The following is a 24027-nucleotide window of genomic DNA, read 5'->3' as shown; positions in this document are numbered from 1 at the left end:
ACAATTTATAGATAGTATCTAGTAAAATCCCAGTAAAAATGTATAAATTTCCACGTTATCTGTCAAAACAAACAAAAAACAGCATAATGTCCTCATCAAATGGGGAATTTCCCTTTTAAAAAAGTGTGACACTCAAACTACACCATTTTACTGTAAATCAGCAAAAAAATCATTATTTAACAGATATTTGTCATTGGTTACAGTTTTTGAACATGACAGTACTACACAGTTTTTAAAAGTATTATTTTCTTCCTAATTTTTCTATTTCTTCTTTTCTTTTTTACATTCACATTTCAAGATATCACTGTGCAAAATAAGTTAAAATAAAACTGGTGGTGACAAGAAAAAAGGATACTTTTGTTAATAACTATCTAACCAATTTCTATTTGGAAATGTCAGCTTTGATATAAACAGATTTAAATAAACAAGACAGCATTTGAAAAAACAGCTAATTATCTACCAACTGAGCAGATAAATCTGCATCTCTGTGTGACTAAACTGCAGATAATTTATTAGTTATTGTCTCTAAAACATCAGAGACTCACTGTTTCTGTATTTAAATGTTCACATCAGTTTTGTCCTCTGACCTCACCGATCATTGTGCTGCATTTTTAAACTCACAATCTGCAATAAACACTCACACACACACACACACACACACACACACACACACACACACACACACACACACACACACACACACACACACACACACACAGAAAAACAGCACAAGCAGACAATCACACAAGTCTGCAGAGTTGTGATGTAATTAGACTTGTTAATTGGAAACGAGCCTTTCACCACCTGCGGCAGGAGGAGTGTGAGTTTGTGGTCATCTCGACAGAAATAGTCCTGCTAATTGTTTTGGTTTCCAGGCGCCCGGAGTGGAGGAGGAAAGTGACAATACACTCTTCTTGTTTTCTCTCAAGTTATACCTCAAACTGCTCCACTCCAAACTGCAGACATTAGGGGACATTGTGAGGCATTTTGCTGGGTTTATTGTCAGAACTGGCACTTTCATTCTACCCATATAAAAAGCCACTTGAGCACGGCTGCGAGAATGGCAGCTATTCAACCTGACGAACACACAAGGATAAGGAACAGACAGGAGGAATGTTTAACATCAAAAAATCTGTCTTAAACAAAGACGAGCAGAGAAATACTTTGATATTTTCAGCGGGTGAGCGGCATAAATGTCATTATGATTTAACGCAGGCCAAGTACCTCCACCCAAAGGCCCTTCCTTTAGCTGCATTTGCATTTCTGAAAACTTGGCATTGCTGCTCTTATCTCTTTGCAGGAGAGAATCATCCTGAATATAAATTTTTCAGTCGACTTGATGTTGTTTCCCTGCTTAAAGATGCCCTGGATGTGCCCTGCTGTGGATGCTAACATTCATTCAGATTTCCATGAGCTGATCAGAGACACATGACAGCTAATTAATCATTTAACGGCTTCTTTGGTGGTCAGACGGTGATTTTGAAGTTGCTCGGAGTCTGAACCTTTGCTGTCTCATTTCCCAGCCAGATATGGATTTCATAATGGATAAACACAGACTCGGTGTCGCCTTCGTTGCCTCCTAATAGGATAAATGTGTCGACTCTCCTCGTCTCTCTGATTCTGTTTAAAACTTCATTGCAAATCTCCCAAACTTGGGTGGAGTTTGTTATATCCTCCGTCATAGACTGGAGATGTTATGTATTAGTCTGACATTTGCCAAGAAAAACTGCAGCAAAGATAATTATCACTGGGTTGAACGTATAATTTAGTGTCTCGGTGCTTAAAATAGCATCACTAATTCTGAACTGTTATCTGGGAAACAAATTGTATCTTTAAAATCTTGGCTTCTGGTGCAGTTTTTCTTTTAAAATCCCTCTCTGGTGTTTGATTAAGGCACTCTCTGTGTTTCAAAGTTGCATATTTAGCGGCTATTCTCCATGAAATTAATCCCTCCGTGCTCTAAAACAGCTTTAAAATACACCTGCAACTCTGTTTAAACACTGTAAAACTGCTCCACACTGCACAACGGGAATGTTCGAGAAATTCAGCCACACATATTGGAACTGGAAGCTGATTTTGCAGTGGAGTAATGAAGTTTCTCAGGCTTATTGTGTATATTACTGCTGATGTATCTTCCAGCATATAAAAACCAGCAATGTCTTTAAAGCACTTTCATGCACCCGAGTCCAATTTGGTCAACAGGAAGTGCTTTAATTAAACTGAGAGTAAATCAGATCCACTCATGCATGAATATATACACAATAAATGGCACGTCTGACCTACACAGCTCCTATTTCTTCCTCTGAATGCCTTTTGCACGGTTTTATGAGACACTTACTTTAGCAACAAACTCCAATCTGTTTATTGAGATTTGTGCATACATGCAGGGTATATAAAATTTCCCAGTGGCCATATATGTGCTGTCGACCTGCAGGCTGTTTATTTACCAACTAGTCTGATTAAAAATACATCCAGAGACTCGGCTTCGGTTCGTTTATTAAACTCTACTTGAGCGGCGATGCTCCACTTCACACCCAGTCGAGCATCGATTCAGAAACACTTTTAGCAACCGTTAAAAATGCCCCAAAAGCTGTGATAAATAAGTTGTCAGAATAATTTCAAGTTACTGTTTACTTCATGCGGACTAAACTAAAACACTTCCACCTCTTTTTTTTTTTGTCCAAATATGTTTTACATTTTACGAGTTTCATCTCTCAGGATGTGTCACCCTGTTAAGGTGTAAATATTTTATTTGATGAAGAGACATTCACATTATAAACGGATTTTTATCATGTCTGTTTGAACCTACTACAACTTAAATCTCTTGCCTTTTTTGGGCTTTTGATTCATCTCCTCCTCCTCAGAAGATGAACTATCCTCCTCCTCTGACTTTATCCATCTGAAAATGATTTCCTCGTCTTCATCACTGGACTCTGAAGAGCTGGCAGGAATCGCTCTCATCCTCTCTCTCATCCCTCCACTCGCTTTTCTTTGGACATAAAATGAGCTGACTGTAAAGCCCTGCAGGAGAATATACGGCTACATACCTGTGCACGATGATATCTGGATTTGCAGTGAATATTAACAAGTTCAAAGCTGTTTTGAATTACATTTGATCGACGTTCTGCCCGTAATCTGGCAACATAATCCAGGAATAAATCCATTGGAACACCAGCTACCTGTTTTATTGTGCGTGAAGAACTAATATAGTCTTTGAAAAAATATTAGACCACCCTTGTTTTCTTCAATTTGTTCATTTTAATACCTGGTACCACTAAAGGTGTATTACCTGAAGAATACAGTGAAAAATGCAGCTGATTACATAATACCTTATGTCCTAATTGTATTCCCAGGGTATGTAAGAGACAATTTCATGTCATAAGCAGACAAACCAGACTGTCTGCCCCTACAGTAAAACATGGGGGTAGATCAGTGACCATCTGGGGTTGTTTCAGTACGAGTGGAACAGGGCAAACGAACCAGGTCATGTTTGGGGCTATGCTTGAAAACAGTCTTCTTCCATCAGCTGGAAAACTCTTCCCTGCCTCCAATGACTGGACTTTCCAACAAGACAATGCTCCTTAGTACACATCAGTTACGACATCGTCAGTTAAAGCCTGAATGGAGAACCAGAACATTGGAACCATGCCTTTTCCTGCTCAATCACCAGATCTACATCCAGTTGAAAACCTGTGGAAAATCATCAAATGTAAAATGGAGAACTACAAACCCAAAAACAAAGCAATTTAGTTTGAATTCATGCAACAGGAATGGGCTGCTGTGGCAGCAGAACAATGTCAGAATCTGTTGGAGAGCATGCCAAGACGCATGGCTGCAGTCATCAGAAACAATGGATATGGAAGAGACGTAGAGGGAGATGAGCTGGAGTGAAAATGAACATGAGGAAGGGAGAGATGGCTTGGAGAGAGGCTTATAGACCCACTCTTACATCTGTTATCATGGGAAATGTTCGCTCTATGGATGATAAGATGGAGGAGCTTGAGACGCTCGTCAGGAGCCAAAGACTCTACCAGGAAAGCAACCTCATGGTTTACACGGAAATATGGCTGAAAGACTGTATTACTGAGAATAACACCAGACTCAGAGGCTTCTGGACTATACAAGTGGAGCGGGACGCCACAGTGTGTGGTAAGAGGAATGACAGATGGTGGAACCCTGCACACGTTACCATCAAAGAACAGTTCTGTAGCAGGACATTGAACTGTCAGCAGTTAGTCTGAGATCATGCTATCTGCCAAGGGAGTGATCGTCGCCATTCTTGTGTCAGCATTCCTTCACTCTCTTTGCTGTTTTTGTCCAAATGAACATAAAGTAACCCCCAAAAACTCCACAACGGGAACCCCCCCACAGACATGCATCCCACTTACGGCAACGTGTTCACAGGTCCTTGTCACTTTATTCCTGTTTTTCCCCTCTTAAACTCGACATGCCTGCTACACTTGTCAAAATATGGCTTCATTTTTGTTCCTTTAACATCAGAATTAATTTTGTCACTGATCATGTGTGGAACCTTCACAATAAGCAGTTTCAAACCTGCAGCTCATTTGGTGTCTTTGTGTTTAGTTTGCATGTTTTTTATATACCTGTGTGGGTTTTTTCTCCGCCCACAGTCCAAAGAAATGCCTGACAGGTTAATTGTTGATTCTAAACTGGCTGTAAGTGCAAATTTCTGTCTTTTTGTGCTGGTTCTTGCGATAAACCGGTGACCTGTCCTCCTCTCAGGCTCCACATGCTGCAGCCTGCTTCAGATAAAGCTGCTTTAGCTACCAGATGGAAGCACGATCTGCTCCAGTAACAAACATCTCCTACTGCAGAGCCCTCTTAGGTAATCTTCTTGCTGTCACTGCAGATACAGATACGCTACAATTTTGTTAATTATCGCACAACAATGGCCCATTGTTGTTCCCTGCTTCTTCCACGTCTTGCATCACGTCTTTATCGAGGCTGCCATTAACTGTGGAGCTGCACTGCACAAACCTTCCTCACCCTCCATCCTCCCCCTTTTCTCCTCCTGATTCCTGCCACCAAATGTAAGCCTATCACCACTGAAAGGCCCCAGAGAGCTGCTCAGTCATTGATACTCATTTTCCTGTGGGGGAATCGCTCCATAAAACCAAGATCTCAGATAGTCGGCTTTATTTGCACAATGTAAAAGTCCTTTTTAATTCAAGCCGGGTACCTGCAGGCTTGGATTTGACTCACCGGGTCCTACAACAAATTAGCACACACCATTGCACACCATCTCGCACGCCGCCGTGGCTGAAAGGCACAGCTGAAAGACTCCTGAAATTACTGCAAAATAGAATTTGACCCTTGATAAGGAGCACTATCTCTGCTGCCAAGTGTGACATTTTGATGCAACGCTGGATGTCTCGGCTGCGGAGAGCACTCAAGTATTTTACCCGAGCGTTGTGGAGTGCATACGCTTAAGTTGTGTGCAAGTGAACATAATAGATTTTACTCAGCTGTGGCAAAGTCAGCCGCTCATTTTCCACACTATATTTATACAGCAGGGCAGACTTTAAGCTGTGGTTACAGGTTACTGACTGTAGATCAAAGTAAAACATGATGCTGGAGTATAATTAAGCATTTTCACTTCATTGTAGAGAGAAAGTTTCTCTTTATTACTGCAGAAAATCTTCTAAAAATTACTGAAAAATGCACCAAAAGTTAATTTTCCAGCAGTTGAGGTGCCAGATACACTATAATAACATTTCCCACAGAGCTTTTGTGTGTTTAATCTGTGTTTTTCTACATAATTTAATTATGTTAGGTAGATATGATGACAAAAGATATCTATAGCAGTGGAAACTGGATTTTTACAGATTCATAAGGCATGTAGATATTCTATACTGATAAAAACACACATTAGATATCTTTCACTGAACAGTTCCCAGTTTGTTTATTTATTTGTTCCTATAGGTCTCGAAGCTTTTTTTGTACATTTTCCTTCTATTTTGATCTTTTCTTTTCTTTTCTTTTGCCCTGGCTTCCTTTATTTCTTTCTTATATACATAGCTGTTCATTTTGTTTTTATTTTTTCAGTTTGCTCTAAAGCACTTTGAGACACACAAAAATAGAATTAATGTAATAATAATATTCATAAAACAACAACAATGACAACAATGCTACTACTACTAACAATAATAATATTAAAATAAATGCACACTGAACCAATTTTTGATTTTACAGAATTTTCTGTATTTTTGAAATACACAAAGATGTCCATAAAATTACACAAACAGACTGATATAACTGTAAATTTCTTATTTGCTTTTGTTAAATTAAAATATTTTTATTCTATTTTTTAAATATTGTTTATTATGATGATTATGGTTATTATTATTATTTGTCTTGTGTGAAAAAGACCTGTTGAATTCTCTCTTTTTTCACTTTAAGTTGCTATTATATCATGCATTGTGACTCCTGCTCTGGTTGAAAATGAGTTACAGGAGTTAAATTTTATACCTCCTGCTGCAGAAAAACGGCCTAATTAATAAAGAGACGCTAGTCAGTTAGGAAAAACATCTACGGAGCTTCAGAATCCTGGTCTAAAAGTTACATTTCTGTCCCTTTCAATCGCAACAACAACCAAAGCTGTTTTTTGAAGCAGTGTTTTGGAGTCGATGGAGTCAGATGCTGCACAGTCACCAGGATAAATGGCCTGAAGCTGCAGTTCTGCACAGCTGGTAACAGAATCAAAGTTTAAAGTCCAACCGGGCTGATGTATCACCTGCAGTAAATATTACATCTATAGAAGCTGATGGTCTGGAGGTGAAAGAAAACATCAGTAGGGTAAAGAAGAAGTTCACATTTCTCCCGGTAAACTTAGTCTAGTTTCTGTGTGTGGTTCATACAGAGGATAAATCCACAAACAGCGAGATGAAAATTCTTAGATGTTTTTGTGTCCGCTGCTCCCTGAGCCCAATTAATGCTGTTTACACATTTTTGTCACACTATAAAGTGATGAGAGGAGCATCACCCTGCAGAATGTACAGCACTCCAAGAAAACACAGAATAACCTGTGAAAGATGAAGCAAACTTCAACACACACATATATATACAAAAACCACTGACACATTTACTTTCTAAACAGGTTCCAGTTTACTTGTAAGTGTATTTATTTTTTAATTCAATGCAGTACCTCATTACTGAGAACCTTTTCACGAGTTCTTGTAAATCTATTTTGTTCTTCTTATGTTTGTTAAAATATTTCTTTAGTTTCTCTTGCTTTTCTGAAAGGAGTTGCCTTCACCACTATTACTGATGGAAATCTGAAATGGAAATACACACGTGGACAAAATTGTTGGTACCCCTCAGTTAAAGAAGGAAAAACCCACAATTCTCACTGAAATCACTTGAAACTCACAAAAGTAACAATAAATAAAAATTTATTGAAAATTAAATAATCAAAATCAGCCATCACTTTTGAATTGTTGATTAACATAATTATTTAAAAAAACAAACTCATGAAATAGGGCTGGACAAAAATGATGGTACCCATAACTTAATATTTTGTTGCACAACCTTTTGAGGCAATCACTGCAATTAAACGATTTCTGTATTTGTCAGTGAGCGTTCTGCAGCTGTCAACAGGTATTTTGGCCCACTCCTCATGAGCAAACAGCTCCAGTTGTCTCAGGTTTGATGGGTGTCTTCTCCAAATGGCATGTTTCAGCTCCTTCCACATATGTTCAATGGGATTCAGATCTGGGCTCACAGAAGGCCACTTTAGAACAGTCCAACGCTTTTCTCTCAGCCATTCTTGGGTGTTTTTGGCTGTGTGTTTTGGATCGTTGTCCTGTTGGAAGACCCATGACCTGCGACTGAGACCAAGCTTTCTGACACTAGGCAGCACATTTCTCTCCAGAATGCCTTGATAGTCTTCAGATTTCATCGTACCTTGCACACTTTCAAGACACCCTGTGCCAGATGCAGCAAAGCAGCCCCAAAACATTACTGAGCCTCCTCCATGTTTCACCGTAGGGACAGTGTTCTTTTCTTCGTATGCTTGGTTTTTGAGTCTATGAACATAGAGTTGCTGTGCCTTACCAAAAAGCTCCAGTTTGGTCTCATTTGTCCAAAGGACATTCTCCCAGAAGCTTTGTGGCTTGTCAACATGCATTTTTGCAAATTCCAGTCTGGCTTTTTTATGAGTTTTTTTCAGCAGTGGTGTCCTCCTTGGTCGTCTCCCATGAAGTCCACTTTGGCTCAAACAACGACGAATGGTGCGATCTGACACTGATGTACCTTGGCCTTGGAGTTCACCTTTAATTTCTTTGGAGGTTGCTCTGGGCTCTTTGGATACAATTCGAACGATCCGTCTCATCAATTTGTCATCAATTTTCCTCTTGCGGCCACGTCCAGGGAGGTTGGCTACTGTCCCGTGGGTCTTGAACTTCTGAATAATATGAGCCACTGTTGTCACAGGAACTTCAAGCTGTTTAGAGATGGTCTTATAGCCTTTACCTTTAAGATGTTTGTCTATCATTTTTTTTCGGATGTCCTGGGACAATTCTCTCCTTCGCTTTCTGTTGTCCATGTTCAGTGTGGTACACACCTTTTCACCAAACAGCAGGGTGACTACTTGTCTCCCTTTAAATAGGCAGACTGACTGATTATGAGTTTGGAAACACCTGTGATGTCAATTAAATGACACACCTGAGTTAATCATGTCACTCTGGTCAAATATTTTTCAATCTTTTATAGAGGTACCATCATTTTTGTCCAGGCCTGTTTCATTAGTTTGTTTTTTTAAATAATTATGTTAATCAACAATTCAAAAGTAATGGCTGTTTTTGATTATTTAATTTTCAATAAATTTTTATTTATTGTTACTTTTGTGAGTTTCAAGTGATTTCAGTGAGAATTGTGGGTTTTTCCTTCTTTAACTGAGGGGTACCAACAATTTTGTCCACGTGTGTATGACACTCAAGATAAAGCATTAAACTGTGTTCCAATAGTTTAGTCACATTTACTTTATTATAATTGTTCTTAAGATGAGATGGTTGGACTACCCAAACAGATACTGTAGTTAAAGTTTAGTCAAACTATAATCAAAGCAAACATACAAGAAGAAAAGAAAGAAAGGGAGTAAAATAGTTACATTAAAATAATAAGTTGCAAATTAGTAAGTTGTATCATGCAGTGTTTACTGTGTTTCTCTGTCATGGATATTGCAACCAAACTGAAATAAATCTGTTTCTCTTTGGGTTTGAACATTATTGAATGCTGTTTAATTCAATCTTAAACAAATATCCCTATGAAATAATATATAAATGTGGCATTAGGAAACAGAAGTCCTTTGAAATCAATAACATACAACCGCACCTTTAAATCTGAGTGACAATAAACCTGTTTTTTTATTGGGGAAAAAGAGTAAACATTCCTAAATTCTTTGATCACTGAATGATTATTCGTCTCCTGCTAAAGTGTAGATTCATGTGATAGTTTATATTCAGTGAAATCAACGATATAACTCAACTTCTGGTAATTTTTGTCCAGTTCTGCATCCACAAATTGAGATGTTTTGCCTTCAAATCGCTTCACTGTTTGAACTCAAACACTCAAACTTTAATGAAACATGTGGAAAACACAAAAACACAACAGAGACTCTGAATATTTTAGAAGCAGAACGCGTTGTTTGAATTTTAAAAGGCACCAGAAGCAGTGAATCTAGGACTCTGCTGACCTGCACAGAACTGCTCTTTAATGAGCTACAGCAGTTATTATTATTATTGCAAATAAAGTACATTTTAGGAAATAAAAAGTGCTATATTGCCTAGTAGAGCTCTAAGTTGACGAAACTATGCACACCGAAAATGTCCTGAGAGAAGAGCTGATCTAGCAAACATCTGTATCGGTGTTAAAAACGGTACAATAGAGGCTGTAATGAGCTTTATAACGGTAAACCAACAGGTTAATTTATTCTATAATGTGTCGCTGACAGGCTGATAATCCATCAGGTAAGAAGAACCTTGTTAGGCAGCAAATTGAAAGTTTTAGCAGGTTGTGCAGATATGGAAAGCATTGGATTAGAAGGTTCCCCTCTGAGTTAATTGCCCCACAAGTTTCCTGTCTCAGCCAAGATAAAGTCAAATTATCCCCCCCCAAAAAAACATCCAGGAAATAGAATTCATGCTTTGTTTGATTCTTGTTTCCTTCCTTGTTGTTCCCTCTGTGAAGGAGAGGCCTGTATTCTGTCTGCTCCTGACTTCATAGAAATGTTTCTTATCTTGACCACGTCACATCGCTCTTTGTGTTCATGGAAAAGTGGTTAGAGAAGCAAAAAAGAGAGAGAGGGGGGCATTGATTCTAGGCAATTTGGATGGAGCCAGAGAGAACCCTGTTGATTTTCATTCTCTCCATCTAATCAGGAGCTGATTTACAACCGGGATGCTAAGTGAATGTAATTACCAGCATTTAACCGGCAGGTAGGACGGAAAAGCAGCAGAGCTCCGGGCTCTGCAGGACCGAGGATGAAAAATAGGCAGCATTAGAGCACCTCTGGGTGGGACTGAAGACCTGAGGAGACCTTCTGTGAACATCTATCATCCAGGGCTGAAGGAGATATGAATGAAATCATATTATGACTCCTTTGACTGAGGATGTGAGTCAGATTCGGGTCTTGATTTTAGTGGGAATGTGGCTTTTTTTCTAACTTTCTTTTTCAAGTCGGAAAAATCTAAAAATGTTGATGTCTCTACCAAACATGTGCTTCCTGGAGAGGATGAGTGGCATGCTTTATTTAAAAAGACAGAGCATTATTCATACATGGTAGGGAAATTCTGTGTGCCAGATATTACTAAAAAAATGCACAATTACGTAACAAGAGACTGCATAATCCAGTAGAAAAGCAATAGGATAAAGCATGATACAACAAAATAAGACTAGAATGAAAAAATAAGAAGTATTACTGGCAAAGAGACTGAGGGAGCAAAGTAATATGTACCTGGAGATGAAATGTTGCACATTATATTGACATTTTGTGCATGAAAGCAAAATATTGCACATAAAAATACGATTGAAAAAAGCAAATTATTAGGTTAATTTCATCAAAAAAAGACAAAAAGTTACAGCTTCTATGATCTGGATGTTGCATTTGGCCATATTGTGATCATAAACTGTGCAAAAATCTAACTGCAGCATGCAAATAGTCTTGTTTTCTGACTTATTTCTTTAATTAAGTTTAGAAAAGGCTTAAATGAAGCCACCAAGTTTCGCTGGCTTCATTTAACTTGGTGACAGATTCTCAACCACTCATTCATCTACACTCTGCTCGGTTGTGGCTTTAAAGGACGTTGATCTGATACTGTGACCAGAACAGACTCTCCTTTGACCAGTGACTGTAAAAGCTGCTTTAAAATGCAGCGTTATTCAAATGACATTACGTTACAGGTGACAAGAGAAATATGAAAATGGACTGTTGGCTACCAGATGTCAGTTTGAGCACTTTAATGTCCACAACGGCACCGTTTGTCGTCTAAGAAACATTTTCAGACAGCTCTGGATGTCAGATTTTGCCTCCTAAAATGTCCTCTAACTTCACTCAGTACTTCAGGAAGAGCGGGATGAGATTCCACGAGCTGCATCCAACACTTTATTAAATCTCTGTGTCACAAATGTGTTTCTGACGTGTGATTTCTGGTGTCTGCTCATGATCATTTCCAAACTCGCCACCTGGATGTAACTAAGCAAATAGGTAAGAGCCTTCCATTGGATAATTACTGCAGTGATGAACACGTTTCAGCTGCAACAACTTATTGAACCCTAGCTGATGCAGTGAGGAGCTTCTCATTTCTTAAACAACCATGTTGGAAGACACGAAATGATGTTAATCTGTCTCAGAAGGGTCAAATTATTGGCCTGCATCAAGCAAAGAAAACAACTAAAGAGATTAAACTACTAAAATCTGGTTAAAATCAGAATGATGGGGGCATCAGGGTAAGAAGAGAGGCAGGTAAAATGATGCCCTCATCATGGCTAGTACCTACCAGCCTGTGGGGTTTAGGGTTATGATCTGGGGTTGGTCAAGTCCAGCAGCGTTATGTTCCCAAAAATGAGGGTCAAAGAAGTAAAAAGTGGAGAAATAGACTTAAACACAGTAAAAGATACAAAATGTGAAATCCACAACCTCATATGAATAATTTAACAGAACAAACACCAGTTCTTGTCTGCAGCTGCTGCAAAACTTTCAACAGGAACAAAACAAATGATTAAATTTCAACTATACTCACATCCCTGCACCAGCTGTCAGTTAAATACAGACATGATTATAAAGTTCTTTCATTTATTTATAAAGCCAAGCAGAAGATGCTTTCAGTGACACATGTGGTCTCAATATTTCAATTTATTTATTTTTTTTAGAAGCATATCTTATAAGTTGGTATCCTAGGTGTATATATAATAGCAGGACTTTTTGTAACATAGTTGACATTTTTGCTGTTTTCAGGCCTATAACCAAACACCACATGACATTTTTACAGAAAGATTCTTCTCAACATCACATGTACAACTGAGTAAAATTAAAGTGGAAAGTTATTTATAAAGATATTGCAGTAAACCTGTAGCAAACACACTTCCTTGAGAGGTGTTTTTGTAATGGCTAAATTAGTTGAAAGTGATTCCTTGCCAAAAAAGAAATATCTGTCATGATTATCTCAACTTAATAAAAAGAACACAATCAAAACAATTTCAGAATCAGCTCATTTTATTATAGTTCAGCTAATTAGAAGGTGGTTGTTATTAAATTGGGACGGTTATTTAGCTGACATTTTGGTGATATCCAGTCATTTTTTCTCAATAAGTGATCATTTCCATAACAAATAACTGTGGAATATGTAAAGACATGATCATAATGAACATGAAAAACACAATTTAGTTTACTTTTAATACAAATGTATGCAAGATGGACTTCAAAGGTCCCTCAATTATATATTGATAATTATGTTAATTATTATAACTAAAATCGTTTTTTAAATTAATCCACAGCTTTGAATATATTGATGCTGCACCAGAGTGAAATATGGATATTTGAGGAGAAAGTGGCTAAATGTGAGCCTCCATGCGCCCTCACGTCCTCTGATGATCCACCGCTCTGCAGCTCGGTGCGCCTCCACACGGCGTCTGCTAGGAGGCGCTGCAGGGCCGGACTGAGGCAGGCGGAGTGAAAGGGGAGGAGCAACATCGGGAGTAAAGTGGCCACACGGTGTGCCAGTCCGTGCAGGCAGTCGCTTACATCTCAGATCCGCCGCCGCCGCGCTGCGAGCACAGAAAGACGCGTCTGCCAAGTCCGGTCCACTCCACTTGGTGACGCGCGGAGCCGAGCACGGACAGGCCGGTTACCGAGCAGCGCGCGGCCGCTCCTCGCTGCACACTGTCGGTGCTTTTTGCGTGTGTTTTTTTGTGTGTTGCTGTTAAATGCAACAGCGGTCTTTGCGGGATAAAGACAGCATTCATACATAATCAGCGCCGAAGCGAAACAAGGACGAACGCCGGGGGACAGGAGCTGCGAGCGGCCGTGGGGAGGTAAGCGCAGCCCGGGCAGCGGAGGTGGAAGCAGCCGCCACGCTGACTCCCATGTACTCTTGTTTTTTTATTTATTATCATTTGCTGACATGCTCGGTTGTAAGCAGGAGTTGACACGGCGCAGGAGCCACTTGTCCTATCATGAATGAATGAGGAGGGGGTTCATCAGTTTCGCTGGCAGCCCTTTTAGCCGCTACAGAATGGTGTGTACGGCGCTCACGTTGTGCGCAAGCGCTCCTGCGAGAAGGGAAACTTCAATGTGTCAGAAGCTGGGGACAGAAACAGAGCAGGTTTGGAGAAATGGTGAAGGAGTGGTCGACATGAATGCGTAAATATGTAATCTGTCCAAAAATAGCATGAGAATAGCCCTTAAATGGTGCATTTATCCAACTAACATCATCCACTGTGGGCATCATTTCCCACTGCAAGTGCACACAGCTGAGAGCATCTTCTGTGGCTTAAAGTGTATTTTTAAAAATCCTATTATTGTGTCCTACAGATGTGTGTGTGTGTGCAACTTGTAGCCTGCTCTCGGTAAGACTCATCCTCCAGACAGCAAAGCATTACTCATCACTAGTCCCATGTGTTGTTACAGTGAAGTGCTGCACCCTTGGCTGTGAAGTGGAGCACCGGTTGTGAGGGACACTGTGCCGTTTCCTTGCAACAAAAGTCACTGACGAATATTGAATCCGTTTATTTTTATACCCTTTATTTTCTCCTGCTGCTGACCCTGACAGGCAATAGTTTTTATTTTAATGGCAGCTCAGACCCACTAGTTGTTGGATTCCCACATTCTGTCCATCTCCAGTCCTTATTTGCACACTTGTCAACCCTCACAGGTCTCCACACTGATGCACAAACAGACGTCCAGGATCCTGTTATTGCATTATCATGTGCGGCCGGAGGAGCAGGACTCACTTCCACCTTCCGATGACGTTTGCAAAACCTAGCAGGCTATCGCGAATCAAGGCGGGGATTAAAGGGCTTTAGTCGTCTCCGAGCAGACAGGGAGCTCCTGCACTCGATGGAGCTAAGACAAAACCATTTAACAGGGGTCTTCTCACCTCGTGAGTGAGATCTGCACTCTTCACATTTGGACTAACCAAATTCCTAGCTGGATATAGGGGTCAAGTCACGCCACAGAGGTCTTTGATAACTTCTGAGCTTTGCTTTCTCTGGAAGTGTCACGTCTCCTGCAGTTTGTCACCAGCTCCTTCTGCAATAAACTCAATCAGGGATAATCCTTCTATATCAAATGTGATTTAGATCGGCCAGGGGAACCCGCTTTGGCCCGAGGAATTCATTTAGAAATTACCCAGAGGCATTTATCCTATTAGTAAAGGCCAAGAGAAAAACGACTCCTGTTGTTATGGTCAGCAAATTACAATAGCGAGGCTCAGGGCTGTTTTGTTGTCGTATTTTTTTTCACAGCGTCCTGCTGGATAAAGGAGGTGTGTAGCTGGGATGCAAACGCAGCCACAGATTAAACGCTGTACAGTATCTTGCTTAGATGAAGTTGTGATGCGCTGCTTTTCCCCTCTGGTGGTGTGTTTTAAAGGAATCCAGGAAAACAGAAGCTTCTGCCAGCAAACATGACCGCAGAAAGCCCAGCTCTCACTTCTGTTATTTTTTCCATGTTACAGCAGTCAGATAAACATAATAGAACCTCGACTGCAGCTTGGGTGAGATGCCGCCATTTCCAGTGTCTCCGTTTTGAAAAAAAAATTGTGTATCTAATGCTTCTGTTTATCTAGACCAAGGCGAAATATAAGAGTGTGAGTGTAAGCTGGCAGTTATGCTGATTCTGTTGGAGCTGTGGATATTAGAAAAGGCCAATCTGCACCAACCCGCCTCCAATCAAAATGAAAATGAGGTGCAATTGTGCATGTTTTCGCGCTTTCGGAAGACAATGAACTCCATTTCCAGGACGCGCCCCTGCAGGTTTCTTACCCAATTTTTCATAATTAAAGTCTGCTTTGAGTAAAAGTGCACATTTATTCTGCTTATAGTTCATAAGAGCAGCGGTCAGTAGAGAGGGATAGAACAGTTAAGCAGGAGAAAACGCTCTTTTCTTTGCTGAGTGTGGAGCTGGATAGATAAACCGACTTCCAGACGCTGACATCTCACATTTTTAAGTGTCAGATCTGAGTTTTTCTCCTTTTAGTTTGATTTTTTTTTCAAATATATGAGGTGATTTACATCACTTTTACACAGATTCATTGTAGTTTAAGGCAGTAGTGAGCAGATTCTCGTAGCTTTGTGAGCCGTCGACTGGCAGCTGACAGTGTTTGTAGAATATTTCCAGGATTTAAAGGATCTAATCTTTCCTAAAATGTAGTCATTGAGGTTTCACATGAACAGCAGCTCTAGTGCATCTGTACTGTTTGTAGACTCAGTCTTGCTTTTCAGTGTTTTCCAAAGAAAAGCATTCCTTTTGTTGGTGATTTTTCAGTTGGTTATTTGCAATCAGAGGCTCTTAAACAGGCAGTGCACAGTGTTCCTAGGGCTGGCCCAAATAGTGGTTTCTGGCCTCCGAATATGGGATGGGGGGGCGAATATTCGGATACCAAAATTAATATCCGGATAGTGCCGTAGCGAACGGATATTCGGGTCCAGCCCTAGGAACTTCCTGCACTATACTTATGAATGAAGTAGGTTTTAGCTGTATACCTACATAAATCAGCCACAGTTTACCCACGATATGCATGAATTTATGCTACATAAGTGGGATTTTTCGGCTATTGTGTAACAAATTTCAAATTGTTAATGTGTTTTTTTTTTTCTCTTTCTGGTGGAAAATCAACCAGCATGATGGCAAAGTCTCAAATATTTGTGCTTATATGCTTCATTATGTATATTTTGCTTACAATTAAGGTCTCAGGTGGTGAAAACCAACCCTCAAAATGTGAACACATTTCATTATTTTTTTTGAAAGCTGAAAATAGATTCATCCTTCATCCATCCATTCTGTATACACCGCTTTATCCTCACTAGGGTCATGGGGGGTGCTGGAGTCTCTCCCAGCTGACTCGGGCGAAGTCAGGGGACACCCTGGACAGGTCGCCAGTCTGTCACAGGGCTACATATACAGACAAATAATCAGTCTCACATTCACACCTACGGACAATTTAGAGTCATCAATTAACCTCAGCATTTTTTTGGACTGTGGGAGGAAGCCGGAGTACCCGGAGAAAACCCACGCATGCACAGGGAGAACATGCAAACTCCATGCAGAAAGATCCCAGGCCCACCCCGGGATTCAAAGTGGGATGTTCTTGCTGCAAGGCGAAAGTGCTAACCACTACATCACTGTGCAGCCCGATTCATCATTCATTTTTTACATAGTATAAACACTGCATTATGTTCTTTATGTTTATTGATATGGAATTTTTGCACCGTATGTCTGATGTTTTGATCTTTTATTATTGAAAATATGTACAATTTGACCTTTGAGGCCAGTTTCTGTCAGATAAAACCACGTACGGCCTTGAGATGGCACAAGTAAGATTAAAATGAAGAGAACAAGCATGTTTCTGTACTTTTTTAAGCAGAGGATGTTTGAAATTGAAAAAAGTAAAGCTTGAAATTAGTTTCAAAATGTTTTCTCCACTTTTGAGAGGCAACGTCCCAGAAATGTTTCCAAGCTTTCTACACAAAGTACACATCTGTCCCCTTCAGCAAAATGAGGAAGACACGGCATTCATAAGTAGCTTCAAGAAGTTCTAAACTTGCTCTGTAATTTATGCGAAAATTTAAATTTTGACCTACATTCTGTAAATGTAGCTGTAACTTGATGAACAGTGTCCCAGTGGCTCAAATATTTGGGATTTTTCCATCATGTATGCAAGCATTTCTTTTAGTTTTTGTTTTTTGGACAACTTTGTGGCATTTTTGCCTTTGTTTGATTGTCAAAGCGGAGGACAAAGAGGAAGTGTGAGGAAAGAGGACAGAAATGATCAGCAGTGACGGTTCGGCTCGTTGAGATTCAAATTAGGGACTCGGCATTTGCATCCATGTGGTTTGCATCCTAGCTGCTCGGCTATCGGGTCGGCTCACATGTAGCATTTAAAAGGGGAAACGATTTGAATGGGAAATTGTAGAAAACGTCCATCAATGCTTAAACTCTATCATGGCTGAGATGTGCTCATTTGCTTTTTTGCCGTGAGTTAGATGATCAGATCGATGCCTCAGTAAAGCCCACAATGTGTCATTTTTACACAGCAGTTTTCACACAACAAGATACAACACCACGGCTGAGAGGAGCTTCATTAGTGTAGAGAAATAACAGTGGGATCAGTCAAAAAATGCAAATGCACTTTGTCGATTTTCAAACTGTTCCTTTAAAGAAGCTTCATGATGCTCAAAAGGAGCCCAGAGTTTTCCAGGAGAACCTCATTCTTGGACACAATCCAGACTAAAGCTGCCACTAAGGGTTTCCGTTGTAGATTATTTTCTCAATTAACCGATGAGTTGTTTGATCTGTAAAATGTCACAGAATCTTCTCAAAACCAACCTTAAATGTCTTTGTTTTGTCCTCAACATGAAGATAATCAGTTTACTGTCGTAGAAGAGGAAAGAAACCAGTAAATATTCATATTGGCGACGACTTTTTTTTTTGCTCAAAAAACACTCAAGTGATCATTTGCTGCAGCTCTAGACCACGTTGTAGTTTTTCGATACCTGCTTAATTTCGCTTTGACCCGTCCACAACGTACACTTGCTATTCTTTACTCGCGTCTGTTTATGTTTCAGCTCAGCAGTCATTTGAATTCCCTCAGCAAACACTGCATTAAACCGCCGGAGCCACATAAGTGGTGCAGGCAGGCGGCCGAGTGCAGCGCTTCTTATCCAGGTTGTAGCTTCGATGCAGTTAGATGACAGCAGGACCCAACTGAGATTATCTGCAGCTGCCGGAGACGAGAACCGCATCTTATACCGAGGTCTAATTGTTCTGAAGTGGCACCGAGTCTCTGGCTGATTGTGACGGGCTTCAACACCTCTTTTGTTAGCGTTTCTGCCAGAGCTGACGTTTATTTTTCTGCGATATCTAATGTATTGTGAGGGGGGGGACGCAGGAATTTTCATCAGATGACTTGAATGGTCGAATGATTTTGGAGAGGAATGCATCTGCATATGGAAATTACAAGATAATGCAAAAAAAAGACATCAAAATAGCATTTTTCTTTGGATTCCATTCAGACGTGACTTTAGGGAGCTTTGTGCTGAATTTAAACGGTCAAGCAAATTAGTTGGGCTGCTTTGTGTAGTGTTAGCAATTGCCTTTGTGTGTCTTTTTGCAAACAAATCCTGCTTTTTAGTGTTTTTCTCACTCGTTTTGTCGTACACATTGGAGCCTGCATGTCAACACCCTCAAAAAAACGCCAGAAATTATGTTTTTCTTCCTGTATCAAGTTGCAAAAAAAATGTTGTAGCGTGATATGAGACCATAGCACACGGTGTGCAGTCGATGCTGAAACGCTGTATCGTGCAGCCTCAGTATCTACGGTAACGGGCTTGATAGCTAAACGAAAAGCTTGATCCGTCTTGACATTGATGCCCGTGTGCAGCTTTGATGTCATAATGTTAAAGATGGTTTGACGGAGGAGAAGAAGAAGGGATCTAATTTTCCTCCAAAACAAAGCACATCTCTTCTTCTTCTTCTTCCTTTTTTTTTTGGGCATCAGGTGTTCTCCAAATAACACCTGTAAATAATTTGTAGCTGTGGAGCTCGCAGTTTCTATTTCTGCTGAGAAACACTGCAACTGTCTGGGTGAATGGATGATGATGTTTACTTTCTGCAGCGCCACCGAGCAGCTTGTGGAGGGAAAAAAATCCCGAGTTATCCCTCACCGCTGACAGCTGTGACATCCTTTTCCAAGGACAATAAAGATGGACATGGTGTAGAAATTTATAGGTGTATTTTTGCTTCTTTGCCAGTCGTACTGAATCATTCTCCTGCACTTCCTTCTTTTTTTTTTTTTTGCAGCCTTGATGCTTTCCTTATTGGATTTCAGTGGCCGTAATATCTGTGCTCGAATGTGCTGCTGAATATTTAGCATCGGCGGCTATTACAAAGCATAATATACTCGCTAACACGCGGGGCAAAGGGCCATGAGCAAATGCTGTGCTTCCCAAGCTCTTCAGAGATCAGTGAACTATGAAAAGCAGTCTCTTCAGCTGCCCTCTTGAACACAGTCGCTGAAGGGGCGCTGATGCTGGTATCATATTTCTAAAAAGCCTGCAGTTTCTCTGTTCAGAGACCCAAATGGTCTCCAAATGCACTAAGCTGTGAACCTCATACGTCCGTGGAGATTTGAGTTGGCAGAGGGAAGTTAGTTTTTGTCATTGAAAGTTAGTTTTTAATCCTGAAACGGAAGAATTTTTGGTAAAATCCAATTTTCTTGTACTATTTTTAATGCTTTTTGCTACTGGATAGTAATAGATGCATATACTAGATTAAAACAGTAAATAATACAGCATGCACTGATACATTTGTAGAGTTTTGAGCTGGCAGAGGAAAGTTGGTTTCTGTCAAATAAAGTAAGATTTTAATCAGGAAGCTTTGGGAATTAGCATAAAATTGTGCTTGGTGTGCTTGTGGAGGGACTAAAATGCTAGCTAGTGGTTCTTTTAGTTTGTTTAGAAATGCTTCTTGAATTCTCTGTTAGTTCAGTCAGGAGTGCTACTGCTCTGTATTTTGAGTTTTTCTTTTATTAATTATCGTTCATTTTCTTCTAGTAAATTAATATCAACTTCTGGGTAAAGTTCGCTCTCAGTTTTGTTCTTTCATTTCAGTGGCGTCTGTTTGCGTTTCAGCCCCTCACTGTTTTGTGTTTTGTTGTGAATATATCCCTTTCAAAATAAATTCTGCTCTGTCACTCTGTACCACAGCGTTGGTTTGATTTTCTGTTGCCATCCGGTTTCCCCAGACAGCCGGGTCGTACCACTGATTTTATTTTATTTTTTTTCTTCTATTATTTTTTAATAGCATGTGCTACAGATATCAATAATTGCATGTAATAGATTTAAACAGCACTTTAGGGTGCATATTTGCAAAAAAATGTAATTTTGCCTGGTGCATTTGTAGAGATTTTAGGTGGGAGAGAAAAGTTTTGGTCTAAAGTAAGTTTTTAATCCTGAAATGTAAAAAATTCTAATGAAATCTGACTTTCTTGTTAAATGATTTTTAATAGTGTTGTTGGATGGTAATAAATTCATATATTAGACTGAATCAGCACGTCATGGTGTATGTTAGGACTAGAGGAAAGTTGGTGTCTGTCATACACAGCAAGTTTTAAATCCTTAAATGTTAGACACTTGAATAAAATGTAAAGGGTTGTTGTTGAATTATTTGATTCATTTTGCTGCTGAGTAGTAATACATGCATTTATTAGATTAAATCAGCCCATCAGAGTGTATATTACAAAAGAATGCTGGTTTAGCTGGTACATTTGTGGTGATTTGAGTTGGCAGAGTAAAGTTAGTTTTTGTCCTCTTAAATTAGTTTTTTATCCTGAAATTGAAAAAATTTGTTAGGTTCTGTTTTTTTTTTTTTTTTTGTGAAATTACTTGAATAGTTTGTGTTGCTGGATAGTAAAAAATGCATTTATTAGATTAAATCGGCACATCAGCGTGTATATTATTAAGAATACAGTACATATTTGGAGATTTGAGTTGGCTAAGAAAAGCTAGTTTCTGTCATATAAAGTAAACTTTTAATATGGAATTATTTTAATAGTTTTTGCTGCTGCATAGGAATAATTGCATATATTAGATTAAATCAACATGATAGGGTGTATATCATATGTACATTATCCAAAAATACAGTTTTAGCAGATTTGTCTTCTGTTATGTTTACAATTCATTTACTTGAAAAAGCACCTCTCCTAAAAATGAGCACTAAAGCAGACAGCGTCTTCATGAATCCTCTTCTGAGGATGCATTCATGTTGTGCACATACATGCCGTTTGTGGGGCTGTGCATTAGCCCGTGTCCTTGTGTTGTTGTGGCCTTAATATTTTCAGTCCACCAGCGATGCTTTCCAGGAAGCGGAGCCAAGCTACGCTGCCCGACAAAATGCTGAGACTCATTCAGCCCCGAGCAAGCGAGCAAGCTGACACCGAGAGCCAGGGCCAAGGGCCATACTCGTACAGAAGGACCCGATTCTGAATTCACCCCACAGCTTTCGCCATAATGTCGTTTAACGTGGAAGCATTTGGCTTCCCAAAAGAGAAGAGCTCACTTAGAGAAATTGAAGCCATTACCATAATTCTAATACCCACACAAACTGTTTAAATTCACTTGACATGTTTGGGGACAGGGGGCCGAGGATTTGGGTTTGGACTGGGGCCTGCGAGGCTTCTTCTCGGGGCCCCGGCGCTCTGGGAAGCTGCTGTGTGGTTGAAGCGGCTCCACGGGGGGCAGGTTAAGCCTGTTAGCTCCATATGATGACACCGCAGGTCTGCTCCTCAGATGGAGACGAGGAGGGGGTGGACATGGAAAGTCTTTTTTATCTTGGAGTCCATCGCCACCACCAAAAAAACCCCCACCCTGCTGCTGTGTTTTTGTTGTTTCTGCAGCCTCCCATTAAGCCTGGCTGCAGGAATATTTCTGCTGTGCGGCTATCTGACAGCCACAGCTCCCTCGGCATCTCTTTTATGGACCTTAGTCATTTTAATAAGGTGCACTTTACTATCTTATCTCTACTTTGGAATAAACATAATCTATAATATAATATAAAGCCTTTCCCGGGTATATCTGGGCTGCAGCAGACAATGTTTGGGAGTGAACTGGTCCCTTAGAAAGGACATGGATGTATTATGTAATAATTTATTTGAAATTGAATAATTGAATGTGCCTAGAGGAGAAGCGGAGCTTAAAGCAAGGCCTGCTGGAACAGGTTTTGAGGTGGAATGTCGGGTTCCAACCAGCTCTGTCCGCTTGAGGCAAAGCAGACTTCAAATTACTTCAAGAGGAAAACAAATTTCACCGGTCACTGAAGTCACTTGAACTCATTTCCCTCGTCTTTCTTCTCAGAACCATGGGAAATTACAATAAAACTATTTGAGCTTTGCTGCTGTCATTTCACTGGTTGCCACTACATAGCTGCGGTGTATGTGCTGCAGTGTTTGCAGGGTGGAGCGTTTGTGCCTCGACTTTCCCATCGGTCTCGGTTTTCATGAGAAAACGCGGCATGTCAAATATTAGGATGGTAATTGTCGTTAACCCCGTGAACTCCAAGCAGCTTATGGGCCGTTTTATTTTGCTCCTGTTGTCATTTTTCTCACCGTGGACTCATTTTTTTTTTACTGCAGTATAAAGTCCTGGAGCATAGCTGGAAGTCTTCTGTGGATCGTAGCATAAATCATCGTAAAAGGAAAAAAAACTGGGTGTGTTTATTTTTGATTATTTTACAAAAACTGAAAAAGCCTGAAAGCAACATGTAAACCATGTTTTCAAGTTGCTACAGCTGTTACAATGGTGATTCCACGTACTGTCGATATACACTGCCAGTCAAAGGTTTGGACACATCTTCTCATTCAGTACTTTTAATTATTTATTTGTGTTGTTTTCTCCATTGTAGGTTAATAGTGAAGATAAACTTTTTTGTTTACAGCATAATTCTTCATGCATTCTTTTATAGTTTTGATGTCTTTGGTATTAATGTACAATGTCAATAATTAAATAAAAACCATTGAATGAGAAGGTGTTTGAAAACCTTTGACTAGTAGTGTATATTTACTTTTTTTTTTCCATTTGTTTGACTCTTTATTACATTACTGACAAGCCATAGCTTCACAGTTGCACTGAGGAGAGTACTTTTTTTTTTTTTTCAGTTTTTTACAACATCTAGATACTGCAAATGGGTTATTTTGGCAAAATTCTAAATGCGACATGTTGAATAAAGAGATTCTGATGATATATGCTGATCTTTTGCTGATGTATTGTTATTTATTTTTTCAGATAATAACCTAAAGTGGCACATTATTATTTCAGTTACCATTGGAAAGTTGAAAATCCTTGCTTTTTTTTTTTTTTTTTTTAAATTTTCAGTTCCGTGCTCTGATAAATGGTGTAATTTTGTTGACAGGGTTTGACATTCAAAAATTTAAGCAGTGTTTCAAAGAAATCACTACATTGCTAAATCTTAATAAAGAATAATTCACCTGATTTTGTTTGTGTGCATGCACTGATATCCCTGCTTCTTCATTCTTAACTCTGTATTTTGTTTTTCCAGTTCTGTTACCGGCAAACCTGTAAGTCATTTATCTCATCCAGGGATGAATATGTAAATAGTTCACAATTAATGGAAGTATACATAACAGCGACTCGCATTTGCATACTCCAACAGTGCAAGTTGAAAGGTAGCTTTTCAGTTAAGAGGATACATAAATCATGTGTTTGCTGAAGGTGTGATGTGCATCTGTAATGGCGTCCTGCTTACAACCTGTTTCCCTTTAGCTTGGATAGTTTCTTCCG

General features: G+C 39.7%; 1 protein-coding gene across 3 annotated transcripts in view; it reads left to right on the top strand.

Moving 5' to 3' along the window:
- Window positions 1-13224: 13224 nt before the first annotated feature.
- LOC110951560 (kelch-like protein 29) overlaps window positions 13225-24027 on the top strand; it is a 326566-nt gene continuing 315763 nt past the window's right edge. For all 3 annotated transcript variants that reach the window (XM_022194687.2, XM_022194685.2, XM_022194686.2), the window contains exon 1: window positions 13225-13548. The gene's annotated coding sequence lies outside the window, so the exon portion shown is untranslated. The remainder of the gene's footprint in view (window positions 13549-24027) is intronic.

This window comes from Acanthochromis polyacanthus, chromosome 16 (genome assembly GCF_021347895.1).
Source record: "Acanthochromis polyacanthus isolate Apoly-LR-REF ecotype Palm Island chromosome 16, KAUST_Apoly_ChrSc, whole genome shotgun sequence".
Taxonomy (NCBI): domain Eukaryota; kingdom Metazoa; phylum Chordata; class Actinopteri; family Pomacentridae; genus Acanthochromis; species Acanthochromis polyacanthus.
The sequence above is the reverse complement of the archived record's forward strand: the minus strand, read 5'-3'. Positions and strand labels throughout refer to the sequence as shown.